Source organism: Pavona decussata, unplaced genomic scaffold (genome assembly GCF_977016875.1).
Source record: "Pavona decussata unplaced genomic scaffold, jaPavDecu1.1 SCAFFOLD_154, whole genome shotgun sequence".
Lineage (NCBI taxonomy): Eukaryota > Metazoa > Cnidaria > Anthozoa > Scleractinia > Agariciidae > Pavona > Pavona decussata.
The window spans coordinates 1,245,767-1,263,678 of NW_028145566.1; the positions used below are offsets into that span (position 1 = coordinate 1,245,767).

General features: G+C 34.2%; 1 protein-coding gene, 1 long non-coding RNA gene and 1 pseudogene across 3 annotated transcripts in view; 1 reads left to right on the top strand and 2 right to left on the bottom strand.

The window, feature by feature from the left end:
• Positions 1 to 17,912, top strand: part of LOC146466087 (uncharacterized) — a 277,353-nt gene that overhangs the window by 193,260 nt on the left and 66,181 nt on the right. The window lies entirely within an intron of this gene.
• Positions 1 to 17,912, bottom strand: part of LOC146466095 (uncharacterized) — a 150,696-nt pseudogene that overhangs the window by 87,085 nt on the left and 45,699 nt on the right. The window lies entirely within an intron of this gene.
• Positions 1 to 17,912, bottom strand: part of LOC146466097 (uncharacterized) — a 166,967-nt gene that overhangs the window by 39,417 nt on the left and 109,638 nt on the right. The gene's annotated exons all lie outside the window — the stretch shown is intronic.

Sequence of the window (17,912 nt, forward strand, 5' to 3'; positions counted from 1 at the left end):
GTACGCAACTTGAATATCCATTCCTACATTTTGAGAGGAAAGTAGAACGAGTAAGATAGACGTTAGCTTGTTCCAAATACCTACAAGTTTCACAGGCTCAAAATGAATTCTTGACGGACTTTATGTGACTAACAAAGTTCGCCAAATTTCTTTATCCTTTTTTCTTGATCACTTTGTGCTATTTGGTATGGTGGAATATAGCAGGCAGTGCCGCGGGTTGTTTTTCGTTCAGAGAAACACAAACGGAAGATGAAAGTAAACGTACTTGACTGAAAAGACCTTCCAATGCATACCTAAGAATTACAAATCATTGATCATTCACGTTTCCCAGAAACATCTAAACGAAATAGCATTTAAGCAAGTGGATAGCAGGTGTACTTGTACTGAACGGGAATAACTCATGAAAAAGGCCCGAGAAGAATAACTTTACTTCTTATGCGCCCCATCAAGTAGGTTGCTTTGCAGTGTTCCTGTATGTAAAGACCTCTTAATAGCAGATTTCAATTATATACAGCAAAAGGTTTAACGGGAGAGTCGTGCTGGTACGACGCATGAATGACGCTAGGTCAGAGCCGTGGCTTACGTCTTTAATTTAAATATAAAAATGCGAAGAACAGATGTCTATTTTTTTCTTTTGAAAAAACCTAGATAGCCTTCCTCCTCAAAGATACACACACCGAACAATCGCACACTTGCAAAACCGTGTTATGAGTTTACGTTTATTAAAAGTTTAAAATGTCTAATTGAGATATTTTAAAGCACACTTTGCCTAACGGGAGTCCACTGTGTTATACGATGTGGATAACATCAATTAATTAGAGGTTAATTTTCTCTCTCTCTTTTCTTTTTTGTTTGTTTATTTGTTCGATTGTTTGATTGTTTTTCAGTGCTTACAGTAGTGGATAGCGTAACACCATTTTAACCACCAATGTCCTCCGTTTGGAGCCACAATATTGAAAAGACGCAATAAACAATTGAAAGTAAGTTTAATTTGATTTGTTTAAAACTTTGGTGTTAATATTCGTAGCAATATTGTAACGTTGATTTGAATGTTTCATTACAGAAACAATTCCTTGTATTTCAGTCAATAGTCAAACGATCACGCAGTAGACTCAAACTTGCGTTGGCCCTTATGATTGAGAGCTGAGGGTTGAGCCTACATGTTTGGGAATATTTTGTACATTACCTGCACTTCTTTTAGCGTTTTGCTACCTGAACAACTAATTATTTTGAGACACTATCACTCTACCATGGAATTCGAGCCCATGACCTCTGCGATGCAGAGGTTATGGGTTCGAATCCCGTTCAAGCCTGAATTTTGTTCAGGCTTTCTTTTCGCAACTGCTTAAATTGCGATTTATTGTACGAAACATTTGAATCAGAATTTGGAATTTTTACCAAGTTTCTATCTGCTTTCACCCCATAACCCCTCCAACTCCCCCCCCCCCCCCCCAAAAAAAAAAAAAATTATAAACAACAATAACAACAACAATAAAAAAAAAAAAAAGAAAAAAAAAAAGAAAAAAAAAATAAGAGCAAAAACAGGAGAACAAACCAAAAAGAAAAGAAGAAGAATCGACCCATAATTGTATAAACGCTTTCCAGTAAGCTGAAAATGCGATGATCCCTAGTTGCGGAAGCATGATTTCGTACACTTTCTGGGCCCAGTTGTTCAAAGCCTTGATTAGTGAAAAATTGTAATTGTTATTTATTTACCGTTTAAGGAGGAATTTTCACAAGATTAAGGTTTAAGGAAAAGGAATTATTAATTTATAACCTTATTGGGCCAGAATTTTGTGGCAAACCCTCTTTTAGCAGTAAATAAATAGCAATTAAAATTTACACTAACCTAGGAAAATCTTAATCGGGCTTTGAACAACTGGGCCTTGGATTCTTTGAAGCATAAAGTCCCGTCACTATAAACCTGGAATTTCTTATTTTATCATGTTTCGTTTTCCTTTACCTCATGCTCACAGCGTATATTATGGTCTGGCGTTAATTTTCGTCATCAACTTATCGAGCTGAAATCAAAAAGGAATAATTACCTGACACAAGATTGCACTGAGTCCTTCCATCTCCAGTGTAAGGATGATCACAAGAACAATTGTACGATCCTACAGTGTTTGTACAAGCAGCTCGTGAACTGTGACAGCTGTGCAAGCCACTGGCACACTCGTCGATATCTGTACGAAAAATATCACTGATGAACGGCGTCGTGTCTGGACGACTGTGATTAATTGTATGCGGCAAAGCAATAAATACAATCGTAGTCGCTGAACAGTTGATAGTGACTAAGTAATTCAAGTAGAACCTACTGAAATATGTGCCTGCATCAGTTTACACTCGGAAACTTGATAGTTTTCATGCAAGCCTGCTTAAGAGCTAGTGACTGTAAATATCAAAATTAAAATCCCACGACAGAGAGAAAATTTCAGATTTCATTTTATTTCACCTAAATGTTCCTTTTGGTGAACTATTTTCAAAAATCACAATTAAAAGTTCCATCGCTCTTTCGTTTTTCTAAAAATTAGAAAAGTTGAATTTACGGCTTCACGCCCGATTCAGCCCGCCGGAAAATTGGGAAAATCGTGCATCTTTAGCAGGCTCTCACACAGCAATGAGAACTACTGTTGTTTTTCTTCTTCATACTACATCATGATTTCAACATATGATGGAAGTTATTTTTTTTTTTCGTTTCCCAAGAAAGTAATTAGATGTTTGAGGGTATCAGCTCACTTTTCAAAAAATGATAAAAAAATCCCATACAAATCCTTATAAATCCAATATTTTTCCTAAACCCCATAAACCACACATTATCTCACCCCAATAACTACATAAAATACTACTTCAGCCTTTGAATTCAACCCTAAACTCAAAAACCTAAAAACCTAAATCCTCGGTTTCATAAATGACACCAAACTGATCCCCAACTCACAAACAATCATCGATTAAATCCAACCAACTCATCAATCGCTGATTTGAATGATGAATACAATATTTTTGAACACCAATTTGGATATAATTAACCTGTAATGAAGAAAAAAATAATCATAAATAATTCAAATTTATGGTTGTTGTGTGACTGGATGCCGTTACTGTCACGCGTGACGTTGTGTGACCTGTCACGAAAATGGACAAAACCCTAGACGTGGGGTGCTCGGTTGGCTGTTTTCTTGCCTAGCCCCTGCTAGGTCTTTTCCCCGCCGCTGGACAAAGGTGGCTGTCCCTTCCCAGTTCACCTCTGGGACAGAAGTTGAGTTCGGGAAAGAACTCTGAGCACCCCGCTGTAAACCAGTAGGGCCTGAGCGGGCTCACCCTGGAGGTACCGTCTACTGCAAGACATCCCACACTTCTTAGTAATTCACCATCTGCACAAGCTGTCAAACAGGTTTCAGTCAGGGGCCAACTGACACCACCCTAAAGCTTCACCAGAGTTTGTGAACTAATATAACAATGGCCCGATTACCTATATATTACACTCAGTTCTGAAATTTTTACACTTGTGGTGTTATTTTTCTGTATATTGCGTAATATTGCTTGATTTGGATTAACACGCATGCGCTTTCATGCAAGTACACGATGAAACAACCCAAAGGGGACTGGACACTAGTTTGTTAATACACGTGTCGGCCATTTTGTCGCCATTTTGTGAAGAGCTTGTGTTTTGATGTTTATCGTTCATGTTTTGGGATATATTGGACATTTATTTCTCCACTTTCATCGTTCTGATGTTTGTAGACGCTTTTTGAGGTAAGAATATCATTTATCTTGCACACAACAATAGATTTTTTATTGGATCGACTCGCTATCGAATACTCGTGAGGCCGTGACTGTATCGATAGAATGAGCTTATTTATTTTTGCACATCGACTAAATCCTTGATTGGGATCCAAGAATTAAAGGCATCATTGTATCCTTTCCACTTTACCAAAGCTTGTTTCTTCTTGTAATCTCTCCTGATAACTTTATCGATTCTGAATATCTCCTGTTTGGCTTTCAATAATTCTGGTTCATAAAAGCTCCCTTTAATCTCTTCATTATTGAGATCTTTCAGTTTGTATGTGATTGGATTCGTGTATTGAATTTTATCGATAATGAAGACCTCTTCTGTCCAGTTTTCTGTATAACCTCGATCAAACAGCTTTCTTTTATACTTTGATATTCTAACCTTTTCACCAACTTGGAATTTTGCTTGGGATGACAATTGCTTCAAATTGCCATAAAGATTGAAGTAAACAGTTCCTTCATTCTTTTTCTTAGATGCTTCTGTCGGTGTCATTTTTATTGAACTGTGTTTAGTGTTATTATACTGATTCAATATTTCAGGCAAAATATCCAGATACATTGTATTGCCTTGGGCAGTGAATCGTTTCCACATTTTATTTTTAATCGTCCGGTTCCACCTTTCCACCACTGATGACTTTTCTTCATTTTCAGTCGAATACAGTGTAATGTTATGTTTATTGAGCAAGTCTTTGAAATGTTTGTTGTAGAACTCTGAGCCTTTATCAGTCCACAGATACTTTGGTTTTCGACCCTCTTTGAATATGCTTTGAAATGCTTTAGTTATGGTCTCACCTTTTTTATCTTTTAATGGGACAATCCAACCGTATTTACTGAAAACATCTATAGTCATGAGAAGATACCTATTACCTTTATTCCATTTACTGAATTGTTGCATTTCAACAAGGTCAGCAGCCCATATTTCATCAATATTATTTACAATAACACGCCGCCGAGTAAAGTTACGCCTTATGGGTTTATGCAGCTCATTAGCTAATTTTTCTTGCCAGTTTTCCTCTTTACCCGACGGCTTTTGACGTTTTTTGGGACCCCAAGACCCAGTTTCTGTTTTGTATTTATTGCATTTCTTGCCAACCAATGTCCCCATTGTCGTTCAGAATATGGAACAGCATCCAATGATTTAACCATCTTTTTATCAGCTTTGTTTTTACATTTTTTGTCATCTTTGCAGACTGAATAATCAACATCATGTTGCATGGCTATTGCATCTGTTTTGCCTGTTGGGTTATCATATATTTCCAATATTTGTCCAGTTTTGGGGTTATATTTTACTTGATTCTCCAAATCATTGTATGGACCAGTGTATTTATGACCAGGTAATACCCAACCAGCTTTTGGGCGCGGTAATTTACCAATCATTTTGTGTATATCAATTGAACCACCGCTTTTGGGTCGTCCTTTGATTCCCTTTTCATACTCATCCCAATTTGGTGGGTGCCAACCAATTGAATCATAGCTTGAACAACTTGGTGTATTGTGATATTTTTTTCCAATCTTTACCACACTATCACAAGGATAATCTTTGTATTTTTCTAATGTCTTTTTCCCAGCCTTGCCAGACCAAAATTGACTCGACAATATGCCAGTATCTGTGCTAAATGCACTTTTGGCAATGTCTCCAGATTTGTATCTATCAAAGACTTCCTTTGTTGATGGAATTAATGTTCCAACAACATCCATCGACTTCGATGCAACCTTACCTGGTGTACCGAGTTGTTCCAAAATTGTATTCAAATTACCACCATCAAGTTCTTTTCGGTCAGTTTTGTACCTTCTTTTTGGTCTTACTTTGGTTGATAATTTATCAAACATCTCTGATCCAGTCTTTTGAACAAAAGGAGTTGCTTTAGAGATAGCATAATCAATAGCTTTTTTTCTGCAATTTAGGGTTTCTAAGTGCTTCAGACCCATAATATCGACCCATTTCAACTGCTTTCTTTCCCATCCATGGTAATGCATCTTGAATTAACAGATCAGCACCAGTTGATGCTAAAGTATCCATTATGCCCGCCCCTTCGAACGGGCTATTTAGTTTTCCTGTTTTTTAACAAATTTGGTTTTAGTTATACCACATTCAGCACATGTACAGAAGAACATGTGCCGACCATTTTTGGCTTGCTTGTAACCTGCAGGCTGAACACATTCAGTTTGTTTCTTTTGTTTAACACAATATGATTTGACCATTTTATATCACTATATTAGATTAATTATCATCAGAGTCAGACTCATAATCCGTCTCATAATCCTCTGACTCAGAATCTGTTACCAATGTACACCATAAACATAATTTTCCTGAAAATTCTGTGTATTCATCACATTTTTCCCAATATCTTATATCAACCATTATACAAAGTAATTAGATAATTTTTTAAAATATTGGATTATAAAATTATGATTGACACTTTGATTGTTCATGTCAAAATGTGCATTGTGGATTGTTTTCAATATACTTGTACCCTTTTGTCTCTCAAATAAATAATACAAACACCAATAGCCACATAATACTGAATCTCTTTCCTGGATTTCATTACCTGAATACATTAATCGTTTGCCACTTGTTGACATGAATTGCATAATTTCTTTTGGCATAATTAACCCAAAACTATCAAAATATTGTACATATTTGTCTCCGTTTCGATACGCAACCCAATGTGTACCTGGTCCAATCTGTGAATCCAGGTTAATGATACCAACTTCATCTTTTTTCATCTTTTGTGGTAGATTATATCTGCTGTAAATGCCTCTGAAGTGTTTTATTTTGAGTTTTTTGACCCAATCAATGAGTTCAAAGTTACTGAGTGGTTTATTTATGAATTTCAAAGAATGTCTCCGATTAATGGAATCCCCTTGAATGGACTGTTTTTGCCTAATAACAGACCTTTTCCTTTTTTGTTTTTTTTTTTCCCTTTGCCATATTGATCCCATGTACCGAAAAATGGGGGCGGCCTATAATTAACTGGTAGGACCAAACCACCATCTTTTTTGGTTGTGTTTGGAACAAAAACTGGGACCGATCTTCTGGATCTACTTTTATCCACCTGCAAGCCTTTACCCATTAATGCATTCAAAACCATTGGAATGCCAATTGAAGCCAGTAAAGTACCCAAAAAACCTCCTGATTGTGTCTTAGTTGGTTTAATTACAATCTGTCCACCAGTATGTATTGCATTGACAATTTGCTTCTTTTGTGCTTCAGTGAGCCAATCTTTGTATTTTATTAATTGATCAATTTTATTTTGAGGAATGAGGAAACCACCAGCTTGTCCTCTACCAAATATTTTATTGACTCCCGCATTTGCAAGCCCAGAAAGTGCTCCAGTAGCTAATGGTCCAACTGCTTTTGCTGCCATTGGTAGTAATTTTGTGCCAATTTTGAATAATGATGACCAAAGACTGCCTCCTTGTTGTACAGCTTTTCGTATCTGTGTTTTGCTTATTTTAATATCTGCTCCAGTTTTGTTTTGCATTGCCTTTTTCAGCCTATTTATTTGTGTTATGGTTAACATCAGCTGATCCGGTCCAGTTAATTCAGAATTTGATAATCTTATTGTTATTGCTGAATTGTTTTTTTAATGCTTTTGCTAGTTTATCTTTTTGCCCAATTGATAGTGTTACTCCGTGTGAATGATAAGTTGTCATATCTTTTATATAACTAACGTTACATTAAAAATTTATTCCATTTATCGAAACAATAGTTTGCCATCTTTTTGGATGAGCTCAGCGTCTTGTTCATATAATGTCAATGCATAAACTGAATATGCAGTTGCAGTTGTGCCAGATAATTCATAGTGGAATGTCAGCTTTGTGGTACCATCTTTGATATCCATTTTTTGTTTTGTTAAATCGAAATACAAGAATGGGAATAGTGTTTTGAAGTTATTGATATTCAACAAAGTCCCCTGACTGTATTCATTATTTGCATGCACATATTTGAGGACATCTCTGTAAACTCGAGTCAAATCAGCCTCTGGAGTGTAATGTACATCAGGATATTCATTGCCATTAGCCACAGATAAATGACAATTTAGCAATGTTCTGGGATCTGTTGATACACTAAATGTATTGTACAAAAATGGATTTACTGTTTGTGCAGCAAGATTTGCATCATTGATAATGAAAACAAACACATGTCTTGGCTTTGAAATCTCACTTGTTATCTAAAAATGGCCACTTCTTTGTGTTGAAGAATTACTTCTCTCAATATTTTCTCGCAAATAAACCCATTTATGTGGCTTCAAAAATTGATTCATGTACAGTGATTGTCCTTCTGAATTGAAAGTGATTCGTGGTACAATAAGCTCCATTCTAGTAATCATTACACGACAATCAGCCCCAGCTTCCCAAACAAGATTGGCATCAGATTCGATCTCCAAATTCAATTCCAATCGTGTTGATGGCAATAACTCATCTCTCAATGCTTCAAAGAATGCGTATCGATTCAATGGTATTTCTGTATTGACAACCGCTGATAGTCCCAAAAGCGCTTTTCTTGCAGCAAATCCTTTGTTGAACAAAGCTTGTGCAGGTCTCTCTTCAGCACTTCGGTTTGTATCCAGATAGAAAAACTCATTGGTTGCAGTTGATTGAGCATATACTGGACTATATTCCAATAGATTCTTAATATTTACACAATGATTTGCATCATTACAATCATATACCATTTTACCATTCAATCTTACATCGAAATCATGTATAAGACTGTGTGAACCATTAACAATACCATTATGGTCTTCATCTGCAAGATTTGCATTCTGCATTGTTTGGACTTTAAAACCAACTGATATTCTTGCATTATACCAATCAAATGGAGTAACTTCTCCTGTGTTGTCAACAACAAAACGATAACCATCTTTCTTTTGTGACCTATTATTTCCTGGATTACCAGTATTCAATGGTGTCTCCAATTGGAAGAAGACATCTTCATATCTCTCAATGTATTTTGGATTTCTGAATGATTTCACTTATACAGATATGTTACATTATTTTCATTTTCTCCTTCTTTTGAGTTTTCCACCGGATATCATCTGATTGACTCTCTCAGCTATTTGAAAATCAGTCAGTGGCTGCTCCATTTTTGGTTGGCTCATTGTCACTGATTTTGTTTTGGAAGGTTTTTTTTTGGTCAATAATTGAATTATTTTATCACCTGCTTTATTACCAGCAAACTCACCAGTTTTGGTGACTGCTTTTTCAGCTGCAGTTTTGGCTCCTTTTTTAGCTAATTCTTTTGCTGTTTTCCCGAAAAGTTTTTAACCAACTGATCTGAAAACATCCATAATTCCTTCACCATGGATATGTTTCATCGCATAACGACCCAATTCTGGGTCAAAACGTTGCTTAAATTCACTTTGTCGTACCATATATTGATATATTATATTAAACTAGACCTGAGAATCAAGCTCATGAACCAGTCAATGCCATTCAAGTCAATTGGCCGACCCAAAGCGTCAGTCACTGTTATCCCCATTTCTGAAATAATTAACTTGGAAACTGGGCTGAATAATGCTCTTTTTGGCTCAAAAGTAAAGGCATAACTCCTTGTTAAATTGTCAGTAGGCATCATTATCAGTGTATTTGTGAATCGTCCATCACTGAGGCTATCAGTTATTATATCACAATTAATATTCAAAACGTCAATATCATTGGTAATATTTGGCAATTTTGTCCCATGTTCAGTTTGGTTAATTAACTTTGGTTCAAATCCAATAAGCGCTCCAAAATATCAATCTAATATCAAGCTTCCATTGGTTGTCTAGCTCAATGACAACTCTATATGATGAAAGCACAAAATATAGATTGATGCCCTCGCTGGAAGATGGTTTATCTCTATTTTGAATTATTGATTGAGTGATATAATCATCAAGATCATCATATGAATACATTCCATCAACAAATGTGATTGTCTTCCATTTTGTACCATTATCTGGGCTGTATTTTATTGTATTATTGTTGTATCCTGCATTGACATTATGCCACGAGTATGTCATTGAAACTCGATCAACAGCTAGCTCATGTCTCATTGTTGTGTCAAGCTTTAATGGTGTGGATCAAATTTGATAATAAAGTCTTCAGGCCGACTTCGACCTATTTTTTGTCGGTTAACAGATGAAATATGTATCGCCCTTTCTTGCATATATTATTTGATTATATATTATGCAAGAATAATCCGCGTCCTAGCGGTGCATATATCATTACATTATATATTGTTGCAATAAATCAATGAGTTGTTTGTTGTTTATTAAGCCAAGTTGATTCAATTTATGGGCTATTTGTGAAAATTCCTCTTTAACTCCATTATTGCCAGCTAAAATGGATCCACCAAGCAATTCTATTCTGTCAATCAAATCATTAGCATCATTGAAATAAACAACACCAGAGCCCAATTTCTTGAATTTTTTGCTGGATTTATGGATTGGAATCTCACTGAGTTGGTTCAATTCATCAAATACCATTTTGGCAATATCACTGTATTTCTTCTTTGAATTAAATCTCTTGGTCAATAAATCGATTGTATCGAAATCAACCTTTTTGTTAATTACTTTGCGTTTATCTTTTGTTGCCACAAGTCTGAGTTGTCCCATTAATTTTGGAATATCGATCATGAGTCCACCATATTTCCCAGAAGATGATATTTTGTATGCATTTCTCTTTGGTTAAGTAAAACCAGAACCTTTTTTGATGGTTTTCATTCCTTCTGGGATTTTTTTAATGCGCCCTCTGTATTTTTGCAATAATTTTATATCTTCATCTATTTTATCAATTTTGTCTTTATTCTTGGTCTTTCCTTGGCCCTTGGATAAAGGACCCTTCTTTATTCCAAGTTTTTTCAACATTTTGCCAATATTAGCATCGTAATCCTTGATGTCAATATCTCCTTGCATAGAAGCTTGGAGAACAGAACTCGGAGGTGCAAGATCGTATTGCATCAATTTTTGGAACTCATCATCATCAAAACCAGCATCCAAATTTGACATTGCTGGTTGATAATCTATTGGTAACTTTGATTCTGGTAATTGTGGTTGTGGTTTTGTTTCTGGTTGATAAGTTAACATAGCAATGTCTTCCAAACCTGAAGTCAACGCTTTTTGGTTTTTCTCCAATTGTTCAATCAGTTTGTCTTGTTTTTCATCAATTGTTTGTTTTGTTTCCTCTTGAGCTTTAATAATTGGTTTGAAAGTTTCTGATAAACCTTGTTGTAAATCTTGTTTATCATGCTTGTACTCCTTCAATGTATCTCTAACTTGTTTGGTTATTGTTCCAGCCTTAATCTTGGCTTCAGATAATTGTTTTAATCTCTGTAAATCCATTATATTATTAACTTATATTAACTTTTCTCAAGTTATATAATGTATTGATATACATGGAAATCCCAAATTATGACAGACATGATAAAAACACTAATTTCAAAAGATTGTATGGTTACATGCCAAGTGACACGTTTCGGATGTTAATATGTGGTAATTCAGGATCTGGAAAGACAAATTTATTGTACCATATGCTGATGAAACCACTTTTGTATTATGATAGAATACATTTATATGCCAAAAATTTGGAGCAACAAAAATACAAGGATATGCTACAAACATTGACTGATATATCAAATAGTGTCGGGTATACTGTCCTTGTTTGTAGCAATGATGATATAATTCCAGTAGAGGAATTGAAGGATGATGATGCCCAGAAGATAGTCATATTTGATGACTTTATTTGTGAAAAAAACCAGAAACCATTGATTGATTATTTCATTCGTGGCAGACACAAGAACTGCTCTGTTATTTATCTGAGCCAATCGTTCTACAAAACACCAAAAGATATTCGACTCAATTGCTCTCATTTCTGTGTCTATGACTTTCCTAGCAGCAATGAAAGAAGTCTGATATCTCGTGAGTTGGGAGTCGACAAGGATAAATACATTAAAGCAACAAACGAGCCATTTTCATTTCTATATGTTGATAAGCCCATGAAGAGAATTAACAGGAATTTTTTATGGAACAATATAACCAAATGATATAAATGGGAATATTCAACGAACGTAGCTCATCGTCTTCTTTCACAACAGGAGGATTCAGAACGGTTCCTCTTCAAGGAGCCGCTGGGCCTCAAGGAATAGGGTTTAAATTGACCCAAAATGGCAATTATGATATACAAAACAAAAAACTTGTTAATGTTAAACAAGGAGCTGATCCCAATGATGTTGTCACAAAGAGCCAAATACAATTGTTGGATAATGCTCCTGGTGATGTGCGAGCTAATAAAGCAGTAATTTACAGCAATACTGGTAGTGTTCATACCAATAGTATCTATCTACAAGGCATCAGTCTTATGAAAACATTCATCTTAATATACCAGATTTGAAAAACTTTGATGGCCATGGTGGACGAGCTAAAAGCGAAATAGTGGTTACATCAACAGAACAACATATTACTGGACGGAAAACATTTTTTGATATTAGTGTTTTAAAACCTGATAATAACGATCAAGCGGCGAATAAAAAATATGTCGATGATGAGATTAAAAAAATACCATCACCTGATTTATCTACATATTTGAAAAAAGATGGCACTGTTGAAATGACTGGAAATCTGGATATGGGTAATCAACAAATTACTAATCTTGGAGCCAATATACAAAATACATATGATGTTGTTAATTTAGATTTCTGTGACACTAAATATTTACAAAAAGTCTCCAATAGTGACCTCGATATGGACAATCATAAAATCAAAGATATGGCTCAACCAACTGATGATAACGATGCTGTTAATAAACACTACGTTGATCATAACTTTCTCAACAGGTTAACACCCAATGCTCTTGGCGGTGAATTAGATATGAGAGGTCATAAAATAATCGTTCTTGGAAATCCTTCCAATCCCAATGATGCTTCCACTAAAGCATATGTTGATACAGAAATAGCTAAAATACCATCTGCTGGAAGTGATTTGAGTGTATATTTGAAAAAAGATGGAAGTGTTGCAATGACTGGAAACCTTGATATGAATAATAAACAAATCAAAGATATGGCTCAACCAACTGATGATAATGATGCTACTACCAAAAAATATTTGGATGACAAATTGGAGCAAAGTCATCTTGTCAGCAGCCATAAAACAAATGAATTCAAATATCTTACAGATACCGATGAAAGCAGTTCAGAATACAATATCACAGTGTATGGCATAGCTGCTTTCAATCAATCCCCACATCAGAATAAAAAAGCTTATGATATCACATTGATTAAAGACAGTGGAAGTAATGATTACAGATCAAGGATAGGTTTCAATATTTATACTCTTGCTATTGGAACATACACAATTGTGTTTGAATTCTACCCACCAGAAATGACTAATATTCAATTATCATGTGATGCTTCTGAAGCATACATCCACAAAGCTGTGCAGCGTGATTTCACTGCTTATAGCAAGCTATTGGTTCAATTCAATAACAACAGCAAACAAACTCCAAATTACATCTATTTGACGATGCATGGAACTGCTACAGCGACTCCAGTACAATGTCATCTGGTTGTTTATGGTGTCAAAGATTGGTCAGATAGTGTGTACCCAGGAGTTTATGACGGCTTGGACAATGTCATGTTTGAATATAAAAATGGAGATATGCAGATGCAGGTCAATTTGGATATGAATAATAAGATTATTTCTGGTTTAATAAATCCGTTATATGATTCTGAAGCAATGAATTTGGGTTATTTTACCAACTTATTCAAAACGAAATACACTGGAACTATTGCCAGTGGTGTTTTTCACAATTTCAGTATTCCTGTCTCAGGAAGTATTTATTTCAATTTGTATTCAGTTGTTTTGGTAAGCAATATTCAAGTTTCAAATGCACAAATATTGATTAGGGGGAAACTGCAAGGACAAACATCAAACACTGACACATATGACAGAATAGGAAACATAATCAATGGAAGTAATACGTTTAATATGCCCAAATCAAGGAAATTTGTCAGTATTGATTCTATGTCAATATTGGATAATATTGGAGCAGGAACTGCTGTTAATGGAACTTTTCAATTGAAAGTATTATACTCTGATTTTTTTGAAAGATATCATGCTGACAATAAAAGTTGGTTGTCAAATATTGAAACTTCAAGTGTTGTTAACGGCGACACAAAAAATGGAGTTTTTGAAAATGTACATGGTTACAAATTTGGAACATTAGGCCCGGTTAAAATAAAAAATATTGTAATTAATACAAAAAATCAATACCAAGTTTCTTTTGTCGCCATTGCTAACAGTAAAACTTTATTTTCCCATTTAATACAATTTAATATGAAAATTGGGAGAAATTTTGTAACTACAAATACAACAATCAAACCCATGATAATTCAAATGGGGATTTTTAAAAGAATTTCAGGGTTTACTTCTCCAATTATAAACAAAGAAGTCACAGGAACTTTTGAAATTTATTTATCAACACTATTAATATAATGCCATACATTGAAGATGAAAATGGAAACCATATTCTTGATGAAAATGGAAATAAAATTGAATTTACAGTCACTTATGAAAATTTACCAGATGGATTCAAATACAGAGAACCAATACATCTGAATGATGATGGTCATCTGGATACAGAAAACAGACATTTGGTGATAAAAGATGGAGTTAATTCAAATCATGCAATTTCACTCCAACAATTAATAAACTACAATGAAGACATCATCAAACCATATATTGGAACCAAAATCCAACAATCAATGGCGCATTTGGATAATGATGTCAAAGGGTTGTTGGATTCATCAATAAAGAAAACAATAATGTCAAAAGTGAATGAAAAAATAGACACAGCAATCACACTCTTTGCAAATAAATTGAAACAAGATGCATCAAAACCATCTGAAGATGACCCAATGGATGCAATAATGGCAGCAGTTGATAAAAGAATAAATACTTGGTTAACTAATTTCAAAGCTGAGTTGGTTCAAGGTGTTGATAAATATTTGAACAACCAAGTTGCAATGAGAATAGGAAGAAAAAGTGGTACAATACCAAAAACAAATTACACATGGATAAAATTATTGAGTAAAGATGACATTAAAGGAATCAATAGATTGCAAGAGATTATTGTGATAAACACATATCAGGAGAAATGACAGATATCATCATTCCAAATCCGATTTGGTGTCATCATCATTTGATCAATTGGAATTCTTCTTTGATGTGTTATTTGAAAACTATTATTGCTACTTCAACAATCATCCATCTGATTGGACAATGAAGTATTTTGTTGAATATATTAGGATACAATTACCTGACAATAATGATGAATAAAAATATTGTTATCAAATTGTATAATGAAAGAATTGTCAGAATTGCAAGAACACATTCGAACATCGATGATAGATTTTCACCGTAAATTGAGTCTTCCAATATTGCCCAGACAGGAATGCAAGATAAAAAGTATCGTAATATTCACATATTTGATGAAAAATATTACAACACAGGTTTACCTGATGAAGTTTACAAAGAGTTAATTCATGATGGAATCGGATTAATTGGACCTGGAGATGGATGTTTGACAGCTATTCTCCATTGATTATTTGGTTGGCAACCATATATCAGATCACATGGAATATTACATGATGCCTATGGTCAATTTTACAACAAATATCATCGTGACAACGGATACATGTACACCATTAATGAGAAAAAAAACATTCAATTCGATAAAAAAAATGCATGTTTTTGGGTCAAATAACTGGTCTCTATTATTGCATCAAAAATAAGATAACCATATAATATATGCAAAACAATTCAAAACAAAAGAAGAAATTAATAATTGATTTCAATCATATTTCAAATCGATTATCAAATGAAGAAATTGATGAATTGAAAGCTTATTACATGTCATATCACAAAAAGATGTGGATGTACAAAAGTGCATACAAAAGATTAAAAAAATGGGAGTTTGCTGGTAATATTTCATCCATTGTGTTTGCAACTGGTGGTATTGCATCATCAATTGCAACCAGTGGAGCTTCATTATTGGCAATATCATCAGTTTCTGTCGTAATTCAAGCTTATATGAAGCATAAAAATATTGAAATAAGGTTGTATCAATGCCAATATGCTTTTCAAACTTACGGACATTTATTAAATGAAATAAAAGAAATAATGAGAAATGGACATTTTGATAGAGATGATTTGACAAACAAGCTTACTCAAAATGATGATTTCATTTTGGATAATTCGCCGATTGTCGATAAATGGGGTGACAAATATGATAAAAAATATCAGATATTCACTTATGTTTGATTAATAATGTGCATGATTTTGGGGCCAATAATATTCATAATTTTATCCCAATAAACATTGTATAATTTCATTGTTTTTTTGGATTTTGTCAACTCAATTTGGGAAGAATCAATTTTCATCAATTGCAATATTCTATGCAAAAGATATTTCAAACTGATTATTCTCTTTCTTTTGCCATTGATTTGTGGCAGTATTTTGTTTATTTCAACGAATATTTTATGAATTTTGAAATTGGTTGAACAACTGATTCCAACTTTGTTTTTCAAAATAATTTGATCTAATGTATGCGACAAATGGTATTTTCTATTATACACTGTTTTCTTGTATATTTTGAACAAATTGGCATGAAAATTGATGTATTCTGTTTTGAAATCTTCACCAACAACTTGTCCACAATAAACGCAAGTCAATTGACCAGAGATATCTCGAATGTTTTGATTTTCACAACAATATGGCATATTTGATGTTTTATTGGATGATTCTTTGTGATAGTTGCAAAAGAAGCAATAATCATAGCAATGCAGGGATTGACAGACAGATGAATCCACCTGCATGGAATCATCTTTGATGGGGATTGGCATGTGTCTGGCACCCATTGTACCATTCTTGTTATTTGTTTTATGGGGCATACACCCAACAAAACATTCAAAAATTGATGAAAACATATTCGAAAATTGATGAAAAATGAAAATTGAAAACCAAGTTTTAAACACAAAGTTTGAGGCACAAGTTTTGTCACAAATTTTGTTTACAAACGAAAATGTCCATAAGCATATGAATCAAGACCATTCGGATGTAGATATCGTTTATCATCAAAACATGACAATGATGTTTTGTTGATGGTGTAACTACCAAGCTCATGATGGTTACTCCTGATTGTTTTCATTTGGTGGTACAATTGTTTTTCATTAAACAACACATCTTTGTAATCAGCATGATTGATTTCTTGTTTTATTACATTCTTTTTGATTCCTTTGGCTGTTTTGCCACCATTGTTGTTATCTTTGATGTATGAATACATCTTGGATCTCAATCCCACAAATTCAGTAATGGGTACACCCGCGGCTTCATCTTTGAATTTTCCAATAACTTTCTTGTTTGTGGAGTCATAAAATTGATGATTTGATGGATAATCCGAGTTATCAAACATTTCTTTTTTATTCCAAAAATCTTGATACACATCTTCGGCTTCAATTTCGTATGTCAAACTATCAGTATCAGTGAATAGTAATTTGGCTTTGTTACCATATTTTCTTTTGATAAAGTTGTAATGAAAGTCATACATGAGAGTCTTACTCAAATCAAGGATACACATACCAACGTATGCTGGTCGATTGAGAGTCAATGATTCCTTGATTTTGTGAACTGCAACCAAGTTTTCATTAAAGATTTTGCTATTGATGAATGTTGGTTTGGAAGTCAGTTTCGATAATTGTTTCTCATTGGTAACTAATTTGATATCTTCCCGTTTTCTGATATTCTCCATAGTCTTACCAAACACTGAGTTATTCATCAGTTTGAAGAAATCTTTCTCAAAAGCATTCTTTGCATTAGTTCTTTGACGAGTATTGAAATCAATATATGTCTTCAACCAGGGTGATTGGTCAAATGACAGAACACGGTGAATTTTAGTTAATTTGAGTCCCAATTCACGGTATAATTGTAAGTTTCTATAATGTAATACATATTTTGTTTTGTTTCCCAATGTTGGAATCAGCTTGCTGACTTGTCCACTTTTGATTCCAAATTTTTCTGCAATTCTTTGACAATAATCTGACAGCATATCTTGTGTCACTTTGATTTGTTCAGCGCCACATGGATAATCAT